Source organism: Heloderma suspectum, chromosome 4 (assembly GCF_057233095.1).
Source record: "Heloderma suspectum isolate Gila_16-S chromosome 4, 16-S_ref, whole genome shotgun sequence".
Classification (NCBI taxonomy): domain Eukaryota; kingdom Metazoa; phylum Chordata; class Lepidosauria; order Squamata; family Helodermatidae; genus Heloderma; species Heloderma suspectum.
In genome coordinates, this window is record NC_139461.1 from 260,870,984 (window position 1) to 260,895,851 (window position 24,868).

The 24,868-nt window shown below is 41.9% G+C and overlaps 1 protein-coding gene across 3 annotated transcripts in view; it reads left to right on the forward strand.

The window, feature by feature from the left end:
• Positions 1-24,868, forward strand: part of MAGI3 (membrane associated guanylate kinase, WW and PDZ domain containing 3) — a 304,410-nt gene that overhangs the window by 106,802 nt on the left and 172,740 nt on the right. The gene's annotated exons all lie outside the window — the stretch shown is intronic.

Below are 24,868 nucleotides of genomic sequence, written 5' to 3' on the forward strand. Positions count from 1 at the left end.
GTGGGATGCACTCCCCCAAAACAGATTTTCAGATTAGAGGTAGTCTTGGAACTGTCTCTGCTTATTTTATTTATTTCATTTATTTCATTTAATTTCTATACCACCCAATAGCCAAAGCTCTCTGGGCGGTTCACAAAAATTAAAACCAAACAGCACACAATAAAACAATTTAAAATATATAGAACATTAAAACCACAATATAACAATACAACCACAATAAAACCTAGCAGCAGTGCAGGAGTTTAAAATACAGATTTAAAACAGCAAAGCTAAAAGTCTAGAAAGCTAAAATGCTAAAATGCCTGGGAAAACAAAAAGGTCTTCACCTGGTGCCGAAAGAAATACAATGTAGGTGCCAGGCAAACCTCACTAGGGAGCTTGTTCCAGAGCCTTATCAGTATGTGAGCAGTAGCAGTGGTTGAGACTGCATTCTACCAATTCCATCTGGTACAACCACTGCAGCGTTTCTGGAAAAGGCAGACTGGGTTACATTCATGCTCTGGTCACCTCCAGGTAGGATTACTGTAATGCAGTCTATGTGGGTCTGTTTTTGAAGACTGGAAACCTCAGTTGGTCCAGAATGCAACAGCCAGACAGTTGTCCAGAGCCAGCAAAACGGATCATAGTTTTCCAGCTGTGTGTCAGCTTCAGTGATTACCTATTTGTTTCCAGACTCAAGTCTTTAAAGCTCTAAACAGTCTAGGACCAGGGGTCTTCAGGAGTTGCCTGCTTCCATATGAACCTATTTGAAGCTCGTAATTTACAGATAGTAGATTGATGGGAAAAAGAGAGAGGACCTTTTTGATTGCGCCCAGACTATGGGACAATCGCCATAGAGACTGTGTCTGTGTCTGTGTTCCCTTCTGTGCCCCCTTTTAAGTGGTGGTGTTATTTCATCAGGCATTTTTAGTTAAGGTGTTTAAGGTTTTGTTTCTTATTGATTCTCTGATTCTCTGCTATTTTAGTGTATTTTACACTCATACTTTTATGCTTTCTTCGTGACAGCTGTCTTGCAGGTAAAGTTGGGATATGCATTTTATTAATAAAATAAATGTTAATCTTTTTGGAGTGAAACTGGAAATAGAGCAAGATGAGTGAAGAATGAAAATGTATAACAATGGTAGTCTTCTTATATTCTGCTACAGAACATCAAACAGCTAAAAGAGTAAAAGGATCAATACATAATTTATGTGTAGCACAAAAGTAAGACATTATATACAGTCATGTGAAAAAGAAAGTACACCCTCTTTGAGTTCTATGGTTTTATGTATCAGGACATAATAAAAATAATCTGGTCCTTAGCAGGTCTTAAAATTAGGTAAAGACAACCTCAGATGAACAACAACACATGACATATTACACATGTCATTATTTGTTTTACAGAAATAAAGCCAAAATGGAGAAGCCATGTGTGAAAAACTAAGTACACCCTTGCTACTTCCATAGGTATGAAGAGGCTAAGGAGCAGCCAGGTGCTGCTTATCAAATGACCTTGATTAATTGATCATCAGCAAGTGTGACCACCTCTATGAAAGCTGAAGTCTCAGGAGTTTGCTGGTCTCGAGCATTGAGGTGTGTGTTAACACAATGCCAAAGAGTAAAGACATCAGTAGTGATCTTAGAGAAGCAATTGTTACTGCCCATCAATCTGGGAAGGGTTATAAGGCCATTTCCAAACAATTTAAAGTCCACCATTCTACAGTGAGGAAGGTCATTCACAAGTGGAAAACATTCAAGACAGTTGCCAATCTTCCCAGGAATGGATGTCCCAGCAAATTCACTGCAAGGGCAGACTGTGCAATGCTCAGAGAAATTGCAAAACATCCAAGAGTTACATCTCAGAGTCTACAGGCCTCAGTTAGCATGTTAAATGTTAAAGTTCATGACAGTACAATTAGAAAAAGACTGAACAAGTATGGTTTGTTTGGAAGGGTTGCCAGGAGAAAGCCTCTTCTCTCTAAAAAGAACATGGCAGCATGGCTTAGGTTTACAAAGTTGCTTCTGAACAAATCACAAGACTTCTGGAACAATGTCCTTTGGACAGACGAGACCAAAGTGGAGATGTTTGGCCATAATGCACAGCGCCACGTTTGGCGAAAACCAAACACAGCATATCAGCACAAACATCTCATACCAACTGTCAAACACGGTGGTGGAGGGGTGATGATTTGGGCTTGTTTTGCAGCCACAGGACCTGGGCATCTTACAGACATTGCGTCGACCATGACCTCCTCTGTATACCAAAGTATTCTAGAGTCAAATGTGAGGCCATCTGTCCGACAGCTAAAGCTTGACCGAAACTGGGTCATGTAACAGGACAATGATCCCAAGCACACCAGCAAATCTACAACAGAATGGCTGAAAAAGAAAAGAATCAAGGTGTTGCAATGGCCCAGTCAAAGTCCAGACCTCAACACGATTGAAATGCTGTGGCGGGACCTTAAACAAATGCCCACAAACCTCAATGAACTGAAGCAATGTTGTAAAGAAGAGTGGGCCAAAATTCCTCCACAACGATGTGAGAGACTGATAAAGTCATACAGAAAACAATTACTTCACGTTATTGCTGCTAAAGGTGGTTCTACAAGCTATTGAATCCTAAGGTATACTTAGTTTTTCACACATGGCTTCTCCATTTTGGCTTTATTTCTGTAAAATAAATAATGACACGGTGTAATATGTCATGTGTTGCTGATCATCTGAGGTTGTCTTTACCTAATTTTAAGACCTGCTAAGGACCAGATAATTTTTATTATGTCCTGATATGTAAAACCATAGAACTCAAAGACGATGTACTTTCTTTTTCACATGGCTGTAATAGTCTGCTGCTGGGCTTCTTACAGCTTCCTCAAAAGCATTTCCAACTGGTCGTCCTGAAATACAATGCATTGATAAATGACATTGATCTGAGAGTATTGTATTCCTTATGTTCTTAGAGAGAAATAACAGTGGTATCAGGTTTTAACTAGGTGAGGGGTATGCAACCTTTTCAGGCCTGTGAGGACATTTGACATTTTGGAAAAGTGTACCAGGCACCACCACAAATTACTGAAGAGGGTAAAATCATGGGAACACCCCCTTCCCTAGATCCTCATTTTTCTTGCCCCCTCTTCTCTGGATTCTAACTTTTCCTGTCCCCCTTCTCTGGATTCTCACTTTCTTTGCCCCCACTTCCAGTCTTTGGCAATGGACGTTTGTCCCCACTTCTCTTAAAATTTGGTCCCCTATCACAAAAACAGCTGGAGGGAGGGGGAAGCTCACCCACCTCTAAGAACTGTGTTGCCCCCAAGAGTCCTTGGTAGGAGATGGGCTTTCCCCTCTCAAGCCATTTTTTCTGCAGGGAACCTTTTACCCCATCTCTGTTACAGTCAGGGGAGCAGTATCACTTCATAGGGAAAAGTGGCCTGGCTGGCATACTGTGGGGGTCTTGGCATGCACCAGTGCACCCATGGGTGCTGCGTTGCTGATCCCTGCCTTAGGTCGCTCCCCCAACTCTGACTTCCATAGCAAGACACCATGTGCCAGTTCGCACAGTCAAACAGCCCACCATGGCTTATCTTGCATGTGTTTGTACTTTTCTAAATACACTTTGGTGTGATATTGACCTGGTTCACACAGTCAAAACAGCCCACCATGGGTTGTTTAAGCCACGGTGGGTTGTGGTACATGCCAGCCAGCCATTCTGAATATTCAGTACCTGGCCATGGCTTGTCGTGTTGTGTGGACCCAGGGACCATGGGTTAGACCAGAGTTAAACACGCCTCACATAAACCATGAACTCAGTCCTGGGTATTGCACAACATGACAAGCTGCAGCCAGGCACTGAATATGAACATCCCACGTTGCACACCCCACAGCCCACCACGGCTGTTTTGATAATGCAAACCAGGTCAGTATCACATCAAAATGTATTTAGAAAAGTACAAACATACACAACAAGATACGCAAATGTATTCTACAAAATGCACATGTACATACAAACTATACAAAATCCTGTATACAAATGAATATATATACCATTCTAGTTAAATCATTATTAATGTTGGGATATTTATTTATTTATTTAAAACATTTCTACCCCGCCCTATATCATTAAGATCTCAGAGCGGCATACAGATAAAATAGAGTAGAGGGAAGCTATAAAAGTACTGTATGGTTCCTCCGGGAGATAGGGATTGGATCCTAATGCTTGTAGTGATGTGCTAGTCCTGTACCCTTGTATAATGCCTATACTATAATACATTGTGTTCTTTTCCATATTTATAATACCTCATCTCAAAAGGCATATTTTCTCCATAATTTTCCTTCACATTGTAAATCCATCGTTAATATGTTTAATATTTGATCATGTTGTACTGTTGTTGTTGTTCAGTCGTTAAGTCGTGTCCGACTCTTCGTGACCCCATGGACCACAGCACACAAGGCCTTCCTGTCCTCCGCTCTCTCCCGGAGTGTGCTCAAATTCATATTCATTGCATTGGTGATGCTATCTAGCCATCTCATCCTCTGCCGTCCCCTTCTCCTTTTGCCTTCGATCTTTCCCAGCATCAGGGTCTTTTCCAGTGAGTTTTCTCTTTGCATTAGGTGGCCAAAATATTGGAGCTTCAGCTTCAGTATCTGTCCTTCCAATGAGCAGTCAGGGTTGATTTCCTTTAGGATGGACTGATTTGACCTCCTTGCAGTCCAGGGGACTCGTAAGAGTCTTCTCCAGCAACACAATTCGAAAGCATCAATTCTTCGGCACTCAGCCTTCCTTATAGTCCAGCTCCCACAGCCGTACGTTGCTACTAGGAAAAGCATAGCTTTGATTATACAGACCTTTGTCGGCAAGGTGATGTCTGTGCTTCTTACTATGCTGTCTAGGTGTGGCATAGCTTTCCTCCCAAGGAGCAAGCGTCTTTTAATGTCATGGCTACAGTCACCGTCTGCGGTGATCTTGGAGCCCAAGAAAGTAAAATCTGTCACTGCTTCCATTTCTTCCCCTTCCATATGCCAGGAAGTGATGGGGCCAGATGCCATGATCTTCGTTTTTTTAATGTTGAGTTTCAAACCAGCTTTTGCACTCTCCACTTTCACCCTCAACAAGAGGCTCTTTAGATCCTCTTCGCTTTCTGCCATTAGGGTGGTATCGTCTGTGTATCAGAGGTTGTTGATAATTCTCCTGGCAATCTTAATTGTGATTCATCCAACCCGGCGTTTCTTATGATGTACTCTGCATATAAGTTAAATAAGCAGGGCGATAATATACAGCCTTGTCGTACTCCTTTCCCAATTTTGAACCAATTCCATGTCCATGGAATTGTTGTTCCATGTCCGGTTCTTACTGTTGTTCTTGACCCTCGTACAGGTTTCTCAGGAGACAGGTAAGGTGGTCTGGTACTCCCATCTCTTTCAGAATTTGCTAGAGTTTGTTGTGATCCACACAATCAAGGGCTTTAGCGTGGTCAATGAAGCAGAAATAAAGTTTTTCTGGAATTCTCTTGCTTTCTGCATGATCCAGCGAATGTTGGCGATTTGATCTCTAGTTCCTCTGCCTCTTCGAAACCCCGCTTGTACTTCTGGTAGTTCTTGGTTCACGTACTGCTGAAGCCTAGCTTTTAGGATTTTGAGCATCACCTTGCTGGCATGTGAAATGAGCGCAATTGTATGGTAGTTTGAACACTCTTTGGCATTGCCCTTCTTTGCAATTGGAATGTAAACTGACCTTTTCCAGTCTTGTGGCCACTGTTGAGTGTTCCAAATGTGTTGGCATATTGAGTGCAGCACTTTAACAGCATCATCTTTTAGGATTTTAAATAGCTCAGCTGGAAGACTGCCATCTCTATTAGCTTTGTTGTTCGTAATGCTTCCTAAGGCCCACTTGACTTCACTCTCGAGGATGTCCGGCTCAAGTTCAGTGACCGCACTATCTTGGCTATCAGGGACATTAAGATCTTTCCTGTATAGTTCTTCTGTGTATTCTTTCCACCTCTTCTTAATCTCATCTGCTTCTGTTAGGTCCCTGCCTTCTTTGTCCTTTATCATGCCCGTCTTTGCACAGAACTTTCCCTTGATGTCTCCAATTTTCTTGAAGAGATCTCTAGTCTTTCCCATTTTGTTGTTTTCCTCGATTTCTTTGCATTGTTCATTTAAGAAGGCCTTCTTGTCTCTCCTTGCTATTCTCTGGAAGTCTGCATTCAGTTGGATATATCTTCCCCTTTCTCCCTTGCTTTTCGCTTCCCTTCTTTCTTCAGCTACTTGTCAAGCCTCATCATCAGACAGCCACTTTCTTTTCTTGCATTTCTTTTTCTTTGGGTTGGATTGAGTTGTTGCCTCCTGAACAATGTTACGGACCTCTGTCCATAGTTCCTCAGGCACTCTGTCTATCAGGTCTAATCCCTGAAATCTATTTGTCACCTCCACTGTATATTCATAAGGGATATGATTTAGGTCATACCTGAATGGTTTAGTGGTTTTCCCTATGTTCTTCATTTTAAGCCGAAATTTTGCAACAAGAAGCTCATGATCTGAGCCACAGTCAGCTCCGGGACTTGTTTTTACTAACTGTATAGAGCTTCTCAATCTTTGGCTGCGAAGGACATAATCAATCTGCTTTCGATATTGACCATCTGGTGATGTCCATGTGTAGAGTCGCCTCTTGTGCTGTTGGAAAAGAGTGTTTGCTATGATCAGCGTGTTCTCTTGGCAAAGCTCTATTAGCCTTTGTCCTGCTTCATTTTGTACACCAAGGCCATGCTTGCCTGTTATCCCGTTGATTTCTTGACTTCCTACTTCAGCATTCCAATCCCCTATGATGAAGAGGACATCTTTTTTTGGTGTTAGTTCTAGAAGGTGTTGTAGGTCTTCATAGAACCGATCAATCTCAGCTTCTTCGTCCTCAGTGGTTGGGGCACAGACTTGAATTACTGTGATGTTGAAAGGTTTACCTTGGATTCGTACGGAGATCATTCTATCGTTTTTGAGATTGTACCCCAGTACTGCTTTTCCCACCCTTTTATTGACTATGAGTGCTACTCCATTTCTTCTAAGGGATTCTTGCCCACAGTAGTAGATAGAATAGTCACCTGAATTAAATTCGCCCATGCTTGTCCATTTTAGTTTGCTGATTCCCAAGATGTCAATGTTCAATCTTGCCATCTCATGTTTGACCACCTCCAGCTTGCCTTGATTCATTGGCAAGAATACTGGAGTGGGTTACCATTTCCTTCTCCAGTGGACCACATTTTGTCAGAACTCTCCACCATGACCTGTCTGTCTTGGGTGGCCCTGTATGGCATAGGTTATGGCTTCACTGAGTTACGCAAGCTCCTTCGCCACAACAAGGCAGTGATCCATGAAGGGGATCATGTTGGATACAAGTTATGTTTAACAGATATAACTTTTAAGCTGGGGTTTTGCTTTCTTGTGTTTTGTATTGCATTCTGATTTTCATTTTAAGCCAGGCTTTTAAAAAGAGACACTTTTTATAATTGAATGTTTTAATTGAAAATAGATTTAATATACATGCTCCCCAGGGTAGCTTTTGAGTTCTAAATATTATTAGTAATACTATTTAGAAGACATGTGTAAACTTTTCATAAACCCCCAGTACTTTAATTATGGTGACTATATTTTAAGATTTTACCTTTGTGTATGATTTTAGGGTTTTTCTGTTTGTGTTGATTTATATTCTGGTTTGAGAATTAGTATTATTTATTATATTTCTATATAATGTAACATATATAGCCGAAGCTGTCTGGATGGCTTAACAAAGGTTGTTATAAAAGTGTTATAAAAGTAAGTAAATAAGAATATTAGAGGGAAGGAGGCAAAGAAGCCCTCAGAGCCTGTTCTACATGGACTGTCCCTTCCCCACACCACACCTGGCCACCTACCTCCAAATGTCCTCTGGGAAGGAGCAGGAGAGTGAGGGAGACAGACAAGGAAGATCTCCAAGCCTGCTCCAGCTAGACTTTTTCCCCTCCCTCGAGTGAACTCACACTAATTACCCTGAGGGAAGAATTTTGATGAATTATGTTTTTCATATTTTATTACGATGTTATAAATGTATTTTGATTTTATTTGTAAGTTGTCTTGGAAGGATTGTTATCTTTAAATGTGGGATATAAAATAGTTAGAATAAATATGTGTCCCCAGTGTCATATCAGGTCTTGAATAACTATTTCCATTGTTTTTCAGGATTGGGATCATAGAACCATTCCAGTACTTAAATAGTCATATGAGGGCAGAGCTAGCTTTAAATTGAGTATATAAATTATACTTGGAGTGTGTGTCTGTGTGTGGTGAGGGAATTGCTCAGTGATTATTTCCTCCTCGATTAAATGTCTGTTTTGGGATTTAGTTTTAGTTCTGAAATGCTTGCTTGGTTCAGATACAAAATGAAACCATAGGAAGCTGCCTTATAACTGAGTCAGGCTACTGGTCCATCAAACTCCGTATTATCTACACAGATTGACAACAACTCTCTAGGGTTTGATGGGCTTTTCTCCAAGCCCTATATGGAAATGCTAGGGATTTGTAGTTTGTCAACGTCTGTGAATTCAGACATAACAGTAAATCATAGCAAAAACCACAGTTTACACATCAGCTTGAAACTGTGGTTTTAGATCTTGATTTGTCATTCCAAAATAAACTATGCTTTGTGGGCAGGTATGGGTTCAGAGATTAAAACAAACCATAGTGGTTTGTCACCCTTGTTTGTTTCAGAATATTTGGATGATCCCAGGGGCGAAAGAAGCCATTCTGGCTTGTTTCCCTGTGCCTGTGCCTGCGACTGCAATTTGCATTATAACCTGCAGTGCAGCACAGATTGCCATGTTGTCCGAACCCTGCATTGTGCAGTGCAGGGGTGGGTTTTTTTACCCACATCACAACCCATGGCTTGTAGTAGTGTAGCAGCCATATCGGGGGTCAGACTAAGTAGCCTCATGCAGTCTCATGCTTCATGTTCTTGCTGAGCTCTTTCTCCCTTGAATATATTGTTGTAAGCTGACGAGACACAGGAATTCCTTATCTTGTCAAAGGTCATACAATTGTATATCTTGTTCTCTGCTGTTCTCTTCTGTTCTCTCCTTATCATGGCTACCCTATAACCCAGTTCTTGTATTATAAACAATGGTGCTAGGAGGAAAAATGTTGAGGATTGCAACCCCATGCAGGAGGGAGAGGAGGAGCCATTTCATATATGTCACAATGTCTATAAAACCAATGTGCTAATGTAAATCGGGGCTTCTGGCTCTTTGGAAACGATTCCAGCCTTAAGCCCGCGCGTTAAATAAAGAATCTCTTTTTCCTTCACTCCGTGGTCTCTCTGACTCTGGGTTCTGCAACATAAATGGTGCCGTGACTCGGATGTGGCAGGCTCTGAGCCAGACAGGTGGCAGTTGCCTGCTCTTGATCGCCGCACCGGGAGGACGAGCTCGGCGCATGCCTCCCTTTCTTGGCGCCACCGACCTTTTTGTCGAGTGAATGGGAGAAAGCCTGCACCGGGATCGCCCAAACGGCAGCGAGCAGCAAGAGAACCTTGGGAAGCGGAGGAAGGAACTTGAGCCCTGCCTGTATCGCAGCTGCAATTGAGTTGAAACCCACATTGGAAGCCTTCAGGAGAAAGGCAAGTATATGGGAAAAAGAGGGCCCCGCCTTTAGGGAGAAAGGCCACTGGGCAGAAAAAAAGAGGGCCCCGCCTTATGAAGAAGGTCAGTGTTGGTGGTATACGTATACAAAAGAACCTACTCCTTGCGGGTAGAAGGGGGGCCTGATCACACCCCCGAGTGGGCGCCAGTACCTAGCACGCCAGTACTCAGTAGGAAGCTGAGGAAGCTGGGGAAGCCGTTTTCCGCTCTGGTAAAAAGTGGGAAAAGTGGGTGGCAGGGACATATGGATGTAGTGGAGAGATTAATGATTGTGTGAGTGGCTACTGCGGTTTCTGAAGCATACCGTTGACCGTCCGGGTGCCCAGGCCAGTAGCAAAGTGCGTGATGTGAAAAATCCTCTTGTGTCGGCCAGTGAGACCCCTTACTCACTGACCAATTCCCATTCCCTAATTGTGTCTGTCTTCAATTTAGAAGGGAGGCTATGGGTGGTGGGGGAAGCAAACCTTGCACCCCCTTGAGATGTATGTCAAACAAAGAAGGAAAAAGGTTTTTTTTTAAAAAAGATTCAGAATAGAGAGAGAAAACAGCAAAAAGCTCAAGGTCGAGCTGAGAGAAAAAAAAAACAAGATCTGAGGCTGTTAATTAGAAAAATGTTGCAGGACAGTCTGGCTTTTAACAAAGCGTGGGAGCATGAGAGTGTAAGGCCGAAGAAGTAGCTGTTAGCCTAGCGCGCCGAGAGGGGGGGGGCAGGAAAATTGCCCACAACGTTCTGAGTTGTGCAACATCATCACCTCGCCTAATTGAGATAAAATCCCTAAGAAATGGAAACTGAAAATGAAGACCCAGAAGATGAAGGCAAAATAGAAAATAAAGGTGAAGAATCAGCCCCCAGAGCACAGGCTAGACCCCTCTTCGAGTAAAAAGTGTGCCATAAGACTGTCCCAAAGCAGAATGAAGCGGAAAGACCACGTTGAAGATCTCTGTCAAGGTAACCATGTTTAGCTTTGAACTGTGTTAAAATTGCATAGAGCCTGTAGCTACTGACCATCAGCTATATGATTTCTGAAGAGCGTAACCATTAAGCTTTTGCCGTGGGATTCCCTGCAATAAAGAAATCTCACTGATTTGAGTGTCCAGTGTTACATTGCCTAAGTATGTGTGCTAAAGAGACCGAGAAATCAGACAGCATGTTCCTGGCCAAGCCAAAATCACGCTACTACCATGCTCCTGAAAGCTGCAATAAACTGTGTAAGCTGGGAGACCCAACCTGATTAAGAAGAAAAGAAGATATTGGAGCAACTGTCTTAAAAAACAATGAGATCTGTGTAGCTGGCTGGCTGACGCTGTCAGTGATGTTACAACTTTAAATTAAGACTGTTTTCCTGTTTGAGACCCCAGAGAAGAAAGCTAACCCGAGTTATTTGTTGCCCGTGCCAAAGCAAGAATTTGGTGGCCCTGTACCTCATCGTGTCCTGTTTTGAGCTTGGGATTTACAAATACAAACAAACTGAGAAGCTTGCCTTTGAAGTCCTGCAAATCACCCCACCGCCTCCCCGAAGATTAATGGCTGCCTGAAAAATGCAAGTATAAAGCGATGCCCATCACCCCCCAGCGTCCTGAGTTTCGGCACTCAGTGTTTCAGTGCTTTCGTGTACCAGGTTAGAAGAGAAAAAAAAAAGAGTAAGTTTTTAAAATGTCTGTGAGAGAACCTGACAGAAGTAAAATAAAATTTACAGAGGAGTTGCCCAAGTTAAAGCATCATGGCTAGAGAGCTGAGCTGTGCCACTCTGTTTAGACAGAGGCCTTGCGAAAAAGTTAAAGGCCCTTGTCTGTCAAAAGGGGTGTAGGGCCACACTTCCCCTTTTTAAACTGATGCAAAAGTGGAGAGCCTTTGCTGGAAACATCGCATCTTCATTGCCCAGAGCCTTCACTGTTTGCCTCCATCATCATCTGGGCTTTTTAGAGACACTCTGCACATGGACTAAAATTTTAAATTGTCAAAGACTTGCCATGGACAGTGCTGTGAAGCTTTGGATAAACTTGAACTCTCATCGCTGTGGACCGTGTGTCTATGTTTGTAGTCAGCTCAGTGTACAGCAGGCTGAGTTTGATCTATAACTTTTAGATTTCCTTCTGCCAGAACTCATGCAGCATAGAGTTGCCGATGCAAAAATGGTGACCTAGAACTCTGCGTGTGTGGGTATGCCCGTCCCTTGATTTTAATGAGCCCTGAGCTTTCAGCCAGAAGACCAGTATGATTGCTGGATCTGCTCCATCATGCCTTACCATGCAAGAAGTGTTTTCCATTCATTGTGTTAAATTGCAGAAAAAGTTTGTTGTGTATATTTTATGATTTCTTAGATATCATAAAATATATGTGATATTTGCAGATTAGTGTTAGTTGCAACTCCAAATGATACTGTGTGGTTCCCAATGGATAACGAAGAGAAAAGACAAAAGCAAGTAGAAAAGAAAGAATAGAGAAAGTAGAAGACAGATAGAGAAGAGAAAAAAAGAAAAGGCAAAAGGCAAAGAAAAAACATTTATAAAAAAGAAGCGTGGCCATAGTTGCCCCCAGGGTAAATTAAAAGCAGCTGATTGTGCCTGGAGCTTATTACCTGGGGTAAAGTAGCCACAATAATGTAATAGTTCTTTAAAATGAAAAAGATGTAGCTAGAGGGAGAGGAGGGGCCTATCCCAAATGTGTGTCAGTGGGACTAGTGTAAGGCAGAAAAGTTTAAGTAAGTTTAACTTGAAAAAGACAAATGAAGAGACAAGGCTGGTGCATGGAGCGGAAAGTTTTATATAAAAAGTTTGAAACATGATCTGCAATACAGGCAGATCAGCAAAGAAAAAGAAAGCAAAAGAAAGAGAAAAAATTTGTCTTCCCATACTAATAAATAAAAAGTGTTATCAAGCACTTTAAGAAGCGAAGTTGTTTACAAGAAGCTGTGCCTGAGAACCAAACACTTCTAGCCTATGCTGAAAATGCTTGCTAGTGTTATGGGTAACATGTATAGTATAAAAACCCATTTAGCGCAATAGCTCGTGGTTCAGAGAAGCTGTCTGATCCAAAAATTAAGTACGCCTGTGTGCTGTAAGTTACCCAATAAAGTCTCCTTGTAAATAAATCCCCCCTCGCTGGAATCCCAAAACACAAGTGGGGCTAGAGCGCCTCACCCAGTATCAAACCCTGCTGTTAAAAGCCATGAAAGGCAGGTATAAAGAAGTCAATTAATATGACCAAAGTGTCTAAAGTGCTGCAAGGTGCCACCGAGGCCCCAGAGCGTACTTGGAGCGTCTTTCAAATGCCTATCGCCAGTATACACCCCCCTCAGCCCAGAGGCCCAAAAAGACGTGGACGAAAGAAAAAAAAAAGAAGACCCGGCAGAGGCAGAAGATTCTTAAAAAAGAACCAGTGTGCCCAGTGTGGACAAGATGGACATTAGTGGCATGAATGCCCAAATAAAATAAATCAAATACACAAAGGAGAAAACCAAAGGGACCAGAATGGGCGAAGAGGGAGACAGCTTGAGAGGGGCCGTGACATTGACTGTGAGGGGCCGTGACATTGACTTCATAATTGACACTGGAGCAGCATCAAAAGCAAGCAACAAGAAGTCCAAACACTAAACAAAGTTCTTCAAGCCCAGCGTCGCTTTGTCTTAAAAAAATAAGCCATTCCCATCACAGAAGCTCATCCTTTCCAACCAAGAGTTAAAGTATGAGTTAAAGAGGGAAAAATAACCCTTTGACTCCCAGATGGAAAGAACTCAGAACTGTCATACTTTCCACCCCCGCAGCTATGAAAGCAGCTAAAATTAAACCCTGGATACATTGGACACGAGTCAAGAGAGCGAGAGGGGGAAAGTAGACCATAAACAGAAATCCTGAAAATCCTTTAAAAATCATTCTGAAAAAGCAGTAAGAAGACTCAGGCTAGACCTTACTGTGGACACACCGGGAAACTGTCCCCCTGCGTACGGTCAGACCTGCAACTGGAGAATTGAAGAAGGGGACTAGACCCTACTGCAGCTTGCCAGGTGAATAGCTGCCCTGCGTACGGTCAGATCCCAAAGAAGATCAAACATGCGTGTTGTAGTGTTAGTAGTGTTGCATTGTGTTTCCTTAATAAGGTGCAAAAAGGGGGGTCTGCCCCTGGAAAAAGAAGTTTGTCCCAGTGATTTGCTGATAATTACTGGCTTCACCTGGCTAACATCACGAGAGTAAAACATTTTTGTTTGCCAAGAGGTATACCTGCAAACAGGCTTATTAGCTCTTGCCTAATACCTGTCTGTAGACATCCTGGGAAAATTCAAAAAGATACCATGTTAAGAGTTTATGGTGTAAGTTTAACTTATTCCCAAAATGCTAATTGGGGCGTGGTTGCAAAGATCCTACCCCCTACAGAGTTCACTCTACGCACCCCCATCATTGCTGAAACAAATGCTACGTGTGCACAAATGCTTAATTGTCAAATTTTTTTCCAGAAAATACAAAGCTATCCCTGGCCCCCTTCCACTGTAATAAAATTCAAAACATATCTTTTAATGATGCCCACATACTTTTGCCTCATGGATGGTTTTAGACATGTAATTCCCGCACTTGGTCATTCATTCCTGCCAACTTGTCTGATAACCACCCATGTTGCCTCAGCCGCCAATTGAACTGGTGCCAATTCTTCCCCTGTAGCCTGAAAAAATCCGTCAACGGCAGCCTCGAGCACTCCAACTAACTAAAAATTGTAATAGTCATGTGCAGTTATATTCTGACTCAGAAAAATTGGCCTTAGCAATGTCACTGGTTAAGGTTCCAGGTTTAGCCTTGGCTAATAGTCTAAAGAACAACTGGTTAGCTTGCAGCTTAGCCAAAAGCATAAATGCCACCTCACAAGCATTGTCATTGTTAAATAAAGAGTTGCGTGATCTAAGAGGTGCAGTTCTAAAAAACAGAGCTGGTATAGATTACCTCTTCCTTCTTCATCATTTAAGTTGTGAGACACACCAAAAGCTCTGTTGTTTTAACTTAACTGATAATGGCAATGCTGTAGATGAACAGATCAACAAGCTGCACAATATAGTAGCTAACAAAACAATAAGACAAAACAATTAGCTCAATTAGTTAACCCCTTGGCTTCCAGATCTTAGCTAGCTTAAAAGCATTGTTCATCCTAATTCTACCAGTATTGTTCATAAAAGTTCTGTTATGTCTCTGCGTTCCTTGTCTTATGCGCTGTTTAACCAATCTGTTTTATGTCTCAGCTAGTAAAACTGCTGCCCTCTACGCTCTAATAGCCCAACAAAAGGCTAAGTAATATGTATGTCACAAAAAGCTTTGTATAGTTATCAGAAATGCTATAATTGTAATGAAATTATGCATTTAAGGGGGGAATGTAGCAGCCATATCGGGGGTCAGACTAAGTAGCCTCATGCAGTCTCATGCTTCATGTTCTTGCTGAGCTCTTTCTCCCTTGAATATATTGTTGTAAGCTGACGAGACACAGGAATTCCTTATCTTGTCAAAGGTCATACAATTGTATATCTTGTTCTCTGCTGTTCTCTTCTGTTCTCTCCTTATCATGGCTACCCTATAACCCAGTTCTTGTATTATAAACAATGGTGCTAGGAGGAAAAATGTTGAGGATTGCAACCCCATGCAGGAGGGAGAGGAGGAGCCATTTCATATATGTCACAATGTCTATAAAACCAATGTGCTAATGTAAATCGGGGCTTCTGGCTCTTTGGAAACGATTCCAGCCTTAAGCCCGCGCGTTAAATAAAGAATCTCTTTTTCCTTCACTCCGTGGTCTCTCTGACTCTGGGTTCTGCAACAGTAGGGGTTGTAGCATTGGTAAGAAACCGCTCCTGCTGCGCACCACGACAGGTTTGGACAACACAGCAACCCGTGCTGCATCACAGGTAATTATCCAAATTGCAGTTGTGTGCATGGTGAGGGTGGGGGAAGAAGCCACGATGGCTTCTTTCACTCCTGCAACCATCCAAACATAGCCAATGGCTTGTCATGTCCATCCGAACCTGGCGTGGTTTCCTCAGTGTGGTTTGTTAAACACATGCAAGCCACCCGTCGCTTGTTGTTGGGTTGTTCAGAATAGCTTGCTTTCAGAGTGGGTTGTTGTGACTTCTGGACTGGCAGAGTGATTTATGCATGGCTTGCCAGAAAGGGTTACAGAACCACCTGGCAAGAGCAGTGAAAAACCCAGTTGCTCCTTATGATTTCACTAGTGCTGCCTCTATCCTCCTACCTCCCTTGCCATCTGCCCCTCCTCTGATAAATTGATAAGAAATGACACTTGTCAATTTTCTTCTCCTGTTCATTGCTTCCCTAGCCAGAAAAAATTCTTTTCCACTTTCAAGGGGATTTTTTTCCACCTTTGAGGGGGAGAAATACAGCCGCAAATGGAGTAGTGGACACCACTTGCGGCCGTAAAGCCCTGAGTTTACCCTAATTGCAGCCGTTTACGGCTCTATTTAGGTAAAAACTAGCGCTTTACAGGTGCAAGTGGCGTCCACTACATCATTTGCGGCTATATTTCTCCAAGAAATACGGTAATGGCAGCTGCCATTATGGTATCACCAGCTCTGCGCAGTTGGAGTGCGGCTCTCCGAAATCCTCCAGATGCGGAGCTGCTCCAGAGAATTCCAGGGTGTGTGTGTGTGGAATGGATCACCTCCCCCCACTGCAAACACCGTCACAGAACGGACGGTGAGTAATCCGCCCATCCCTAGTTGGGAGTAACATGGGTTAGCGATTGAATAATGAACCCACTGTGGCTTATTTTCGGCACAGCTTGTCGTGACGTGTGAACAAGACCCAGTATATCTTAACCCAGCTTTTGTGCTATGTGTATTGTGCTACTTGCTCCCTTTAAAACAGGGGTAGGGAACATCCAGGACTTGGGGGTCCACATTGTCCCCCTGGAACCCTAGAGGGACCACATCCCTCCCACACTGCTGGCATTGCCTGCTGCTGCTGAAATTCCAGGGAGTGTGCTGGGAAACAAAGTGTGCAGGGAGCATGTGCCTTGTTTCTTAGCAGAATCAACTTCCTGCCAGCCTAACAAACAGGCAGGCTGTTGGGAGCCCCATTCTTCAGAGAAAGAGGGAGAGAGAGAGAGAGAGAGAGAGAGAGAGAGGAGAGTCATCCCATCATACTCTGTTTCTCTGCCGTTTCTCAGCAGAACTGCCCTTCTGACAGCACACCAAATAGCTCTCTGTTGGGAACCCTGTTCTGCTGAAAAACAAGGCATGAATGCTAGTTCCAAATTTCTCTTGTTTATGTAAGAAATATAAGACCGCCTCCTTCAAATTATTTACTCATAAGTGTTTAATCAGTCTAGCTGCCTTACACATTCCACCTCTGGATTCAAATCAGTATTTATCCTAAAATTTGACATATTTACCAGAGGGAGTTTGCATAAATAGAGGTTTCAAAACATTTACCATATTTCTTAACAGCTTATAGGATTGATCTGAATATCCATCTCTTAAGACTTAATGACTGGGTTCACACAACACGCTAACCCACACTCAGTGGTTGAATATGGGTTGTTGTTGAACTGTTCGTTAGGGTGTTGTCTGAACCCAGGACATTTTCGGCAGGGTGGCTTGTTATCCGGAAATATCTCAAATTCCTAAATGTCAGAATCCCAAATTTAAAAGTCAGCATTGTCAAGCAATTTTTAAAATAGCTTGGAAGTTTGTTTTCACCTGTGAAGATGGGATTTTGCATTTTCTTATGAATCTGTTTATATAAGATCAGTTTTATTAGATTGTAAGCTCTCTGACAGGGCTATTTTTAAAATAATTTTATGTTGCTGCTATGTTACAAATCCGTTAAAAATAATTAGTATTAAAAGACACACTGGTGTGCGGTAAATAGCTTTCACCTAAATTATCCTCTCTATACTGAATTAAAGACAGTAACTGTCAATACAAACTAATGCCTAGAATCTGTCCAACTGTAAATTTAGGATGAAGGTGCCTAGTGGAGGAATACAATTCCAGAATATTTATCTGAGCAAAGTTTTCATAAAATTGCATGCAATTAGAAAGGATATCATATGAATTCTAGCCTCAGGCTAAAATAATTGGGGAATAACTTTTTTCTTCAGCAAAGGAGATCATTACCTTGTCGTGGCGCTGGAACTTGAGCACCTCAATGACGTCATGAGCTAAACCGTGAAGGGACACCCAAGACGGGAAGGTCATGGCAGAGAGGTCAGACTAAATACGATCCCTGGGGAAGGAAACGGCAAGTTTTCTTGCCATGAAAACTAAATGGATCAGTACATCCAGAGATATGTCGGTATACCATTGGAAGACGGGACTCCCAGGTCGGAAGATGGTCAAAATGCTACTGGGGAGGAACAGAGGATAAGTTCAAGTAGCCCCAGATGTGATGACGCAGCTAGCTCAAAGCCGAAAGGACGGCTAGCAGCCGATGCTGCTGGTGGTGAACAACGAATCCAATGTTCTAAAGATCAACACACCATAGGAACCTGGAATGTAAGATCTATGAGCCAGGGCAAATTAGATGTGGTTATTGGGGAGATGTCAAGATTAAATATAGACGTGTTGGGTGTCAGTGAACTGAAATGGACTGGAATGGGCCACTTCACATCAAATGACCACCAGATCTACTACTGTGGACTAGAGGACCACAGAAGAAATGGAGTAGCCTTCATAATTAATAATAAAGTGGCTAAAGCAGTGCTTGGATACAATCCAAAAAATGACAGAATGATCTCAATTCGAATTCAGGGTAAGCCATTTAACATCACAGTGATCCAAATATACGCCCCAACCACAGATGCTGAAGAAGCAGAAGTAGATCACTTCTATGAGGATCTGCAGCACCTACTGGATAGTACGCCAAAAAGAGATGTTATTTTCATTACAGGAGACTGGAATGCTAAGGTGGGTAGTCAAACGACACCTGGAATTACAGGCAAGCATGGTCTGGGAGAACAAAATGAAGCAGGACATAGGCTGATAGAATTTTGCCAAGACAACTCACTATGCATAACAAACACTCTCTTCCAACAACCTAAGAGACGACTTTATACGTGGACTTTACCAGACGGTCGACACTGAAATCAGATTGACTACATCCTTTGTAGTCAAAGGTGGCGGACATCTATGCAGTCGGTAAAAACGAGACCTGGAGCTGATTGTAGTTCAGATCACGAACTTATTGCACAATTTAGAATCAGACTAAAGAGAATAGGGAAGACCCACAGATCAGTCAGATATGAGCTCACTAATATTCCTCATGAATATGCAGTGGAGGTGAAGAATAGATTTAAGGGACTAGATTTAGTAGATAGGGTCCCGGAAGAACTATGGACAGAAGTTCGCAACATTGTTCAGGAGGCAGCAACAAAAAAAGTCCCAAAGAAAAAGAAAACCAAGAAGGCAAGATGGCTGTCTGCTGAGACACTGGAAGTAGCCCAAGAAAGAAGGGAAGCAAAAGGCAACAGTGATAGGGGGAGATATGCCCAATTAAATGCAAAATTCCAGAGGTTAGCCAGAAGAGATAAAGAATTATTTTTAAACAAGCAGTGCGCGGAAGCGGAAGAAGATAATAGAATAGGAAGGACAAGAGACCTCTTCCAGAAAATTAGAAACATTGGAGGTAAATTCTAGGCAAAAATGGGTATGATCAAAAACAAAGATGGCAAGGACCTAACAGAAGCAGTAGAGATCAAGAAAAGGTGGCAAGAATATAGGGAAGATCTGTATAGGAAGGATAATAATATCGGGGATAGATTTGACGGTGTGGTCAGTGAGCTAGAGCCAGATATCCTGAAGAGTGAGGTTGAATGGGCCTTAAGAAGTGTTGCTAATAACAAGGCAGCAGGAGATGACGGTATCCCAGCTGAACTGTTTAAAATCTTGCAAGATGATGCTGTCAAGGTGATGCATGCCATATGCCAGCAAATTTGGAAAACACAAGAATGGCCACCAGATTGGAAAAAATCAACCTATATCCCCATACCAAAAAAGGGAAGCACCAAAGAATATTCATACTATCGAACAGTGGCACTTCTTTCACATGCCAGTAAGGTAATGCTCAAGGTCTTGCAAGGTAGACTCCAGCAATTTATGGAACGAGAATTGCCAGATGTACAAGCTGGGTTTCGAAAAGGCAGAAGAACTAGAGACCAATTATTATAATCCGCTGGATAATGGAGAAAGCCAGGGAGTTTCAGAAAAACATCTATTTCTGTTTTATTGACTATTCTAAAGCCTTTGACTGTGTGGATCATAACAAACTGTGGCAAGTTCTTGGTGGTATGGGGATACCAAGTCATCTTGTCTTCCTCCTGAGGAATCTGTATAATGACCAAGTAGCAACGGTAAGAACAGACCATAGAACAACGGACTGGTTTAAGATTGGGAAAGGAGTACAGCAGGGTTGTATACTCTCACCCTACCTATTCAACCTGTACACAGAACACATCATGCGATGTGCTGGGCTTGATGAAGCCAAGGCTGGAGTTAAAATCGCTGGAAGAAACATTAACAATCTCCGATATGCAGATGATACCACTTTGATGGCTGAAAGCGAGGAGGAGCTGAGGAACCTCATAACGAAGGTGAAAGAAGAAAGTGCAAACGCTGGGTTGCAGTTAAACCTAAAAAAACCCAAGATTATGGCAACCAGCTTGATTGATAACTGGCAAATAGAGGGAGAAAACGTGGAGGCAGTGACAGACTTTGTCTTTCTAGGCGCAAAGATTACTGTAGATGCTGACTTCAGCCAGGAAATCAGAAGACGTTTACTTCTTGGGAGGAGAGCAATGACAAATCTTGATAAAATAGTTACGAGCAGAGACATCACACTGACAACAAAGGTCTGCATAGTTAAAGCAATGGTATTCCCCGTAGTAACCTATGGCTGCGAGAGCTGGACCATAAGGAAGGCTGAGCGAAGGAAGATAGATGCTTTTGAACTGTGGTGCTGGAGGAAAATTCTGAGAGTGCCTTGGACTGCAAGAAGATCAAACCAGTCCATCCTCCAGGAAATAAAGCCAGACTGCTCACTTGAGGGAATGATATTAAAGGCAAAACTGAAGTACTTTGGCCACATAATGAGAAGACAGGATACCCTGGAGAAGATGCTGATGCTAGGGAAAGTGGAAGGCTAAAGGAAGAGGGGCCGACCAAGGGCAAGGTGGATGGATGATATTCTGGAGATGACAGACTTGACCTTGGGGGAGCTGGGGGTGGCGACAGCCGACAGGAAGCTCTGGCATGGGCTGGTCCATGAAGTCACGAAGAGTCGGAAGCGACTGACCGAATAAACAACAACAACAACTTTTTTCTTCACAGGATAATGTTTGTCACATTCTAGAGATTCTGAAATTGTTATAATTTGATACAGGATGTTGGAGGGTGCTAATGTTGATTTATCTGCTGAAGGAAATTCTCTTCCAAAGTTCCATAGATAAGGTTCTCCTCAAATTCATAGTATGGCTAGAGTATCTGGAATTAGGAATGAATTTTCCTCCAATTATATGGCAAGTCTTTTTGTTCTGCCTTTGTCTATGGCTTCACAGCTTCACTTGCCATGGTAACCGTCTCACTGCCCTCTGCTGAGCACTAGTCTGCACTCATAGACATTTCCAGACACTTTGTTCCTAAGGCAGGCCCACGTTGAGTGTATTGGGAGGATGTCTGGGGTTTAGTTTGGCACTGTGCTTCTGAGGCACTCAAAGTGCTTTGGGAGGCAGCTCCGAAATGATACATTCCATTCTATATCTCTGTCTCTAGCTGGGGAAGGTGGTAGAGGCTTGTTGATTTAACTGTGCCCTTATGGATATGCTCCCCTTCCAAGGTACTCTTGAGTGCCTCAGAAGCACAGAGTTTGATCAAGCCATAGCTGCCTTTTCTAGAGCTGGTGAGGAAAGCTGGAGCTTGTTGTTTTAACTTTGCCATGTGAAGTGCTTGGGTTTGTTTTTGCACTGCACTTCCATTTAGTGTGATTCCAAAAATAACCCCCACCCCCACTTGCCAGCTCAGCCTTGGAGCAGGGGAGAGAATGAGCATATTGTCTCTGACATGGTGGTCTGGTGTGAAGGACAAGACTCCACTTCTTGGCAGTTCAGGCAGGGTCCTGGTAGCTGCAGACTTTTAGTTGGCCTTACCTTAGATGTTAGGCTTGGCTCACTTTTTGACCCACATTAGTTGCTTTGCTTTACTGAACTGATCATTACCTTTGCTTTACTGATCATTATCAAGAAATGGGTGCTTTGGTGGGTCCTGTAATCCAGTTGTTAGTCTTTAAGGTGCCACAAGGCTCTGTTGAATTTCTATGAGACTAACACGGCTACCCCTCTGGAGATGCATCTGATCTTGGAAGCTAAGCAGGGTTAGCCCTGGTTAGTACTTGGATGGGAGACCGCTTGGGAATCAGGTTTTCTGCTTGAGCAGGGGGTTGGACTCGATGGTCTTGTAGGCCCTTTCCAACCCTATGATTCTATGATTCTAAGTTCATCCCAGACATAATCTGTAGATGCATTAGTGTGTTGTATGGATGAAGTTTAATGCATGGAGGATTCTTTAATGCATGGGGGCAGATGAGCATTTTGCTTCCTCCAGCGATATAATTCCTGGTGGTAAAGTGGATCCAGAACAGAAAAGGGGCTGAAAAAGTACACATTTAATCAATATTTGCATGATCTAATATAATCAGTACTAAGGCTTTTCTTAGAAATAATGGATCTACAGGCTGCCACTAATTTGTATATTTTTGTTATATATAATCAGCTTATTCTTATTGTTTCCCTGCATGTGTGGAAAAGTTACATCTTAAAATTAGACTTCTAAATCATTAAAGGTGGAAAAGCAACCTGGGCATTCTTCCTTTCTTCCCAATTGCCTGATCCTTGAACATGTTTTTGACATACCTTTTCAAATCACAAGCACACAGTGATGGGGGGCAGAAAATTTTCCACCGATTTCCCCCCCAAATTCTAGTGCTTTATTTTTCTGCAGAAAAATTTCCATTTCATAGGTTTATTAGTAGAAATAAATGTGTGCCAATTTGCAAATACAATATTAGGCAACCTTGGCAGTTTAAAAGTTGTAATTAATATTTTTTCAGGTTATTATTATTAGCAAGTATATGAGAGAGTACATATATGTCTCAGAGTGAAATGGAACTAATAAAATAGTGACAGCAAAACTGAAGGTACTCCAACCACCTTAGTAGAAGAAAGCTGAACTCTGTTAAAATAGATGTTGTCAGCATATGATACATATTTCTTTGGGTTGCTAAAATTAGTGTCGCAACAGTTTTCAGTATCTTTTTGTGTTTTTTTTCTAAAATTTCAATAATGTAAGGGACGTACATGCTATTTTCTTTAAATTATTGTAAGTATTTGAATAAAAATGTTATACAAATATAACATTTAAAACACAATAAGTGTGCTTTAATTTTTTTCCTGAAATATTTCAGGTCAAATACTTGTGGTACATTGGAACCAAAAATTAACATGGGGTGCTTTTTTAAAGCTTTGTTTATTAATAAAAGTAAAATAAACATGCTAAATTAGATCTTGCTAGGGCATTGGAACATTTTCTAATGCAAACTAAAATTTTCCTATACAAATGACCCTGTGCAAATTTCCCAATTCTAACTTTTCTGGGAAATTCACATCACTGTAAGCACAAGAAGCTTATTTTAAGAGAGAAAATAAAAACATCAAATTTCTTGTGATTCTAAATAGAGCCTGAAAGTCCATACAGGATACTACACTAGGTTGGGCACGTTCAGATTTTGCAGATACCTTTTGGCATGGTATATGTTTACTCTTGTGCTGCATTTGAAGCAAACAAATCATTCTGTTTTCCATTTTCAGGTTGAGAGTGCCATTGATTATGTAGGCAAATTGGCACCACCCATACATAGGAAGGAGGTACTAGCAGGCTTGGGGTAACTCCAAGTTTTGCAAAAGTACAAAAATCTTGAGGAAAAAACCCTGCGGGAACCCCCAAAACAGCCCAGCGAGGACTGAACGTGCTTAGTAGCCGCAGAATACTCACGGACTGGGAGGGGAAATAGAAAATGGTGGGAGAGGGAATGGAATGGAGTATTGTAGAGAAGGGCATGGCTGACTGACTAGAATGGTGAATAGGAGCACACCACACTGCAACATTTTCTTGCAGGTCCCACTTGTAAATTCATTGACGGACAGTAGCATACCTGCACCAATCAGTTTTCCCTTCAGCAGTTCCCTGGAGAAGACAAGATTGCAGAAGATAGTTCTGAAAGATAGCTGTCATGCAGAAGAAGGAGCAGACTTGTTCTTTGTTGCCCCAGAAGTTAGTACTAGAACTTATGGGTAAAAATTGTAGGTTTTTGTTAAATACTAGGAGAAACATCCTAATGGTAAAAGGTATTCAGCAATGGAAGAGACTGTCTTAGGAGGTGGTAAGCTTTCCTTTGCTAGAGTTATTTCAGTAGATACTGGACAGCCATCTGTCAGGCATTCTGTAGTTACGTCCTGTATTGCAAATCCTGTATTGAGCAGGAGCCTGTAGGACTAGATGACTTCCAAGCTCTCTTCCAACTCTGATTCTCTGAATCCTTAAACAACTTTTAAATTTCCTGAGCTTGAAACAAATAAGCATTTTGCATAAGCAATTTTGAAAGTAAACTGATAGCATATGCTTACTGGAGCTTTTCTAGCATTAGCACATGTATATATCACATTGTTAGATTGCAGTGTTATAAATAATGCTTACAAGCTGAGGTTGTGCACTATTCTGCCAGTGTTGTCCTATGAAAATCAAACTGTGTTCAGAATCAATTATATTAAGCTAAAAGTAGATTGGTGCCAGTTGCCTGCAATATATCCCAGTTGACACGTTCTTAACTAAGTCATTTTAGCGTTTCCAGAGATGTTGTTGAAAACATATAAATCTGTATTTTAAATGCCTAGTGTGTGTATGTGTATATAACATTGACTGTGTTTTTTTTTAACATATGTGAGATTATAAAACTTATGTATTTATATAGAGTTTAAACATTATTTTTAGGATAGTTTAGCATGTGTTGAAGATTTCAGTTAGTCAATACGTATTATTCAAGAATTCTTTGGGAAACATGTAAAAATGTATTTTAACTGTTTTGGTGTACATTATATATCACTTATCATGTATTTTATATTTATATTCTTCAGTTCCCTTGATAAAGACCAAGTGTCAAAACATGTTGGGAATTTAATTGGTGCAGCTGTTTCTTTTTTG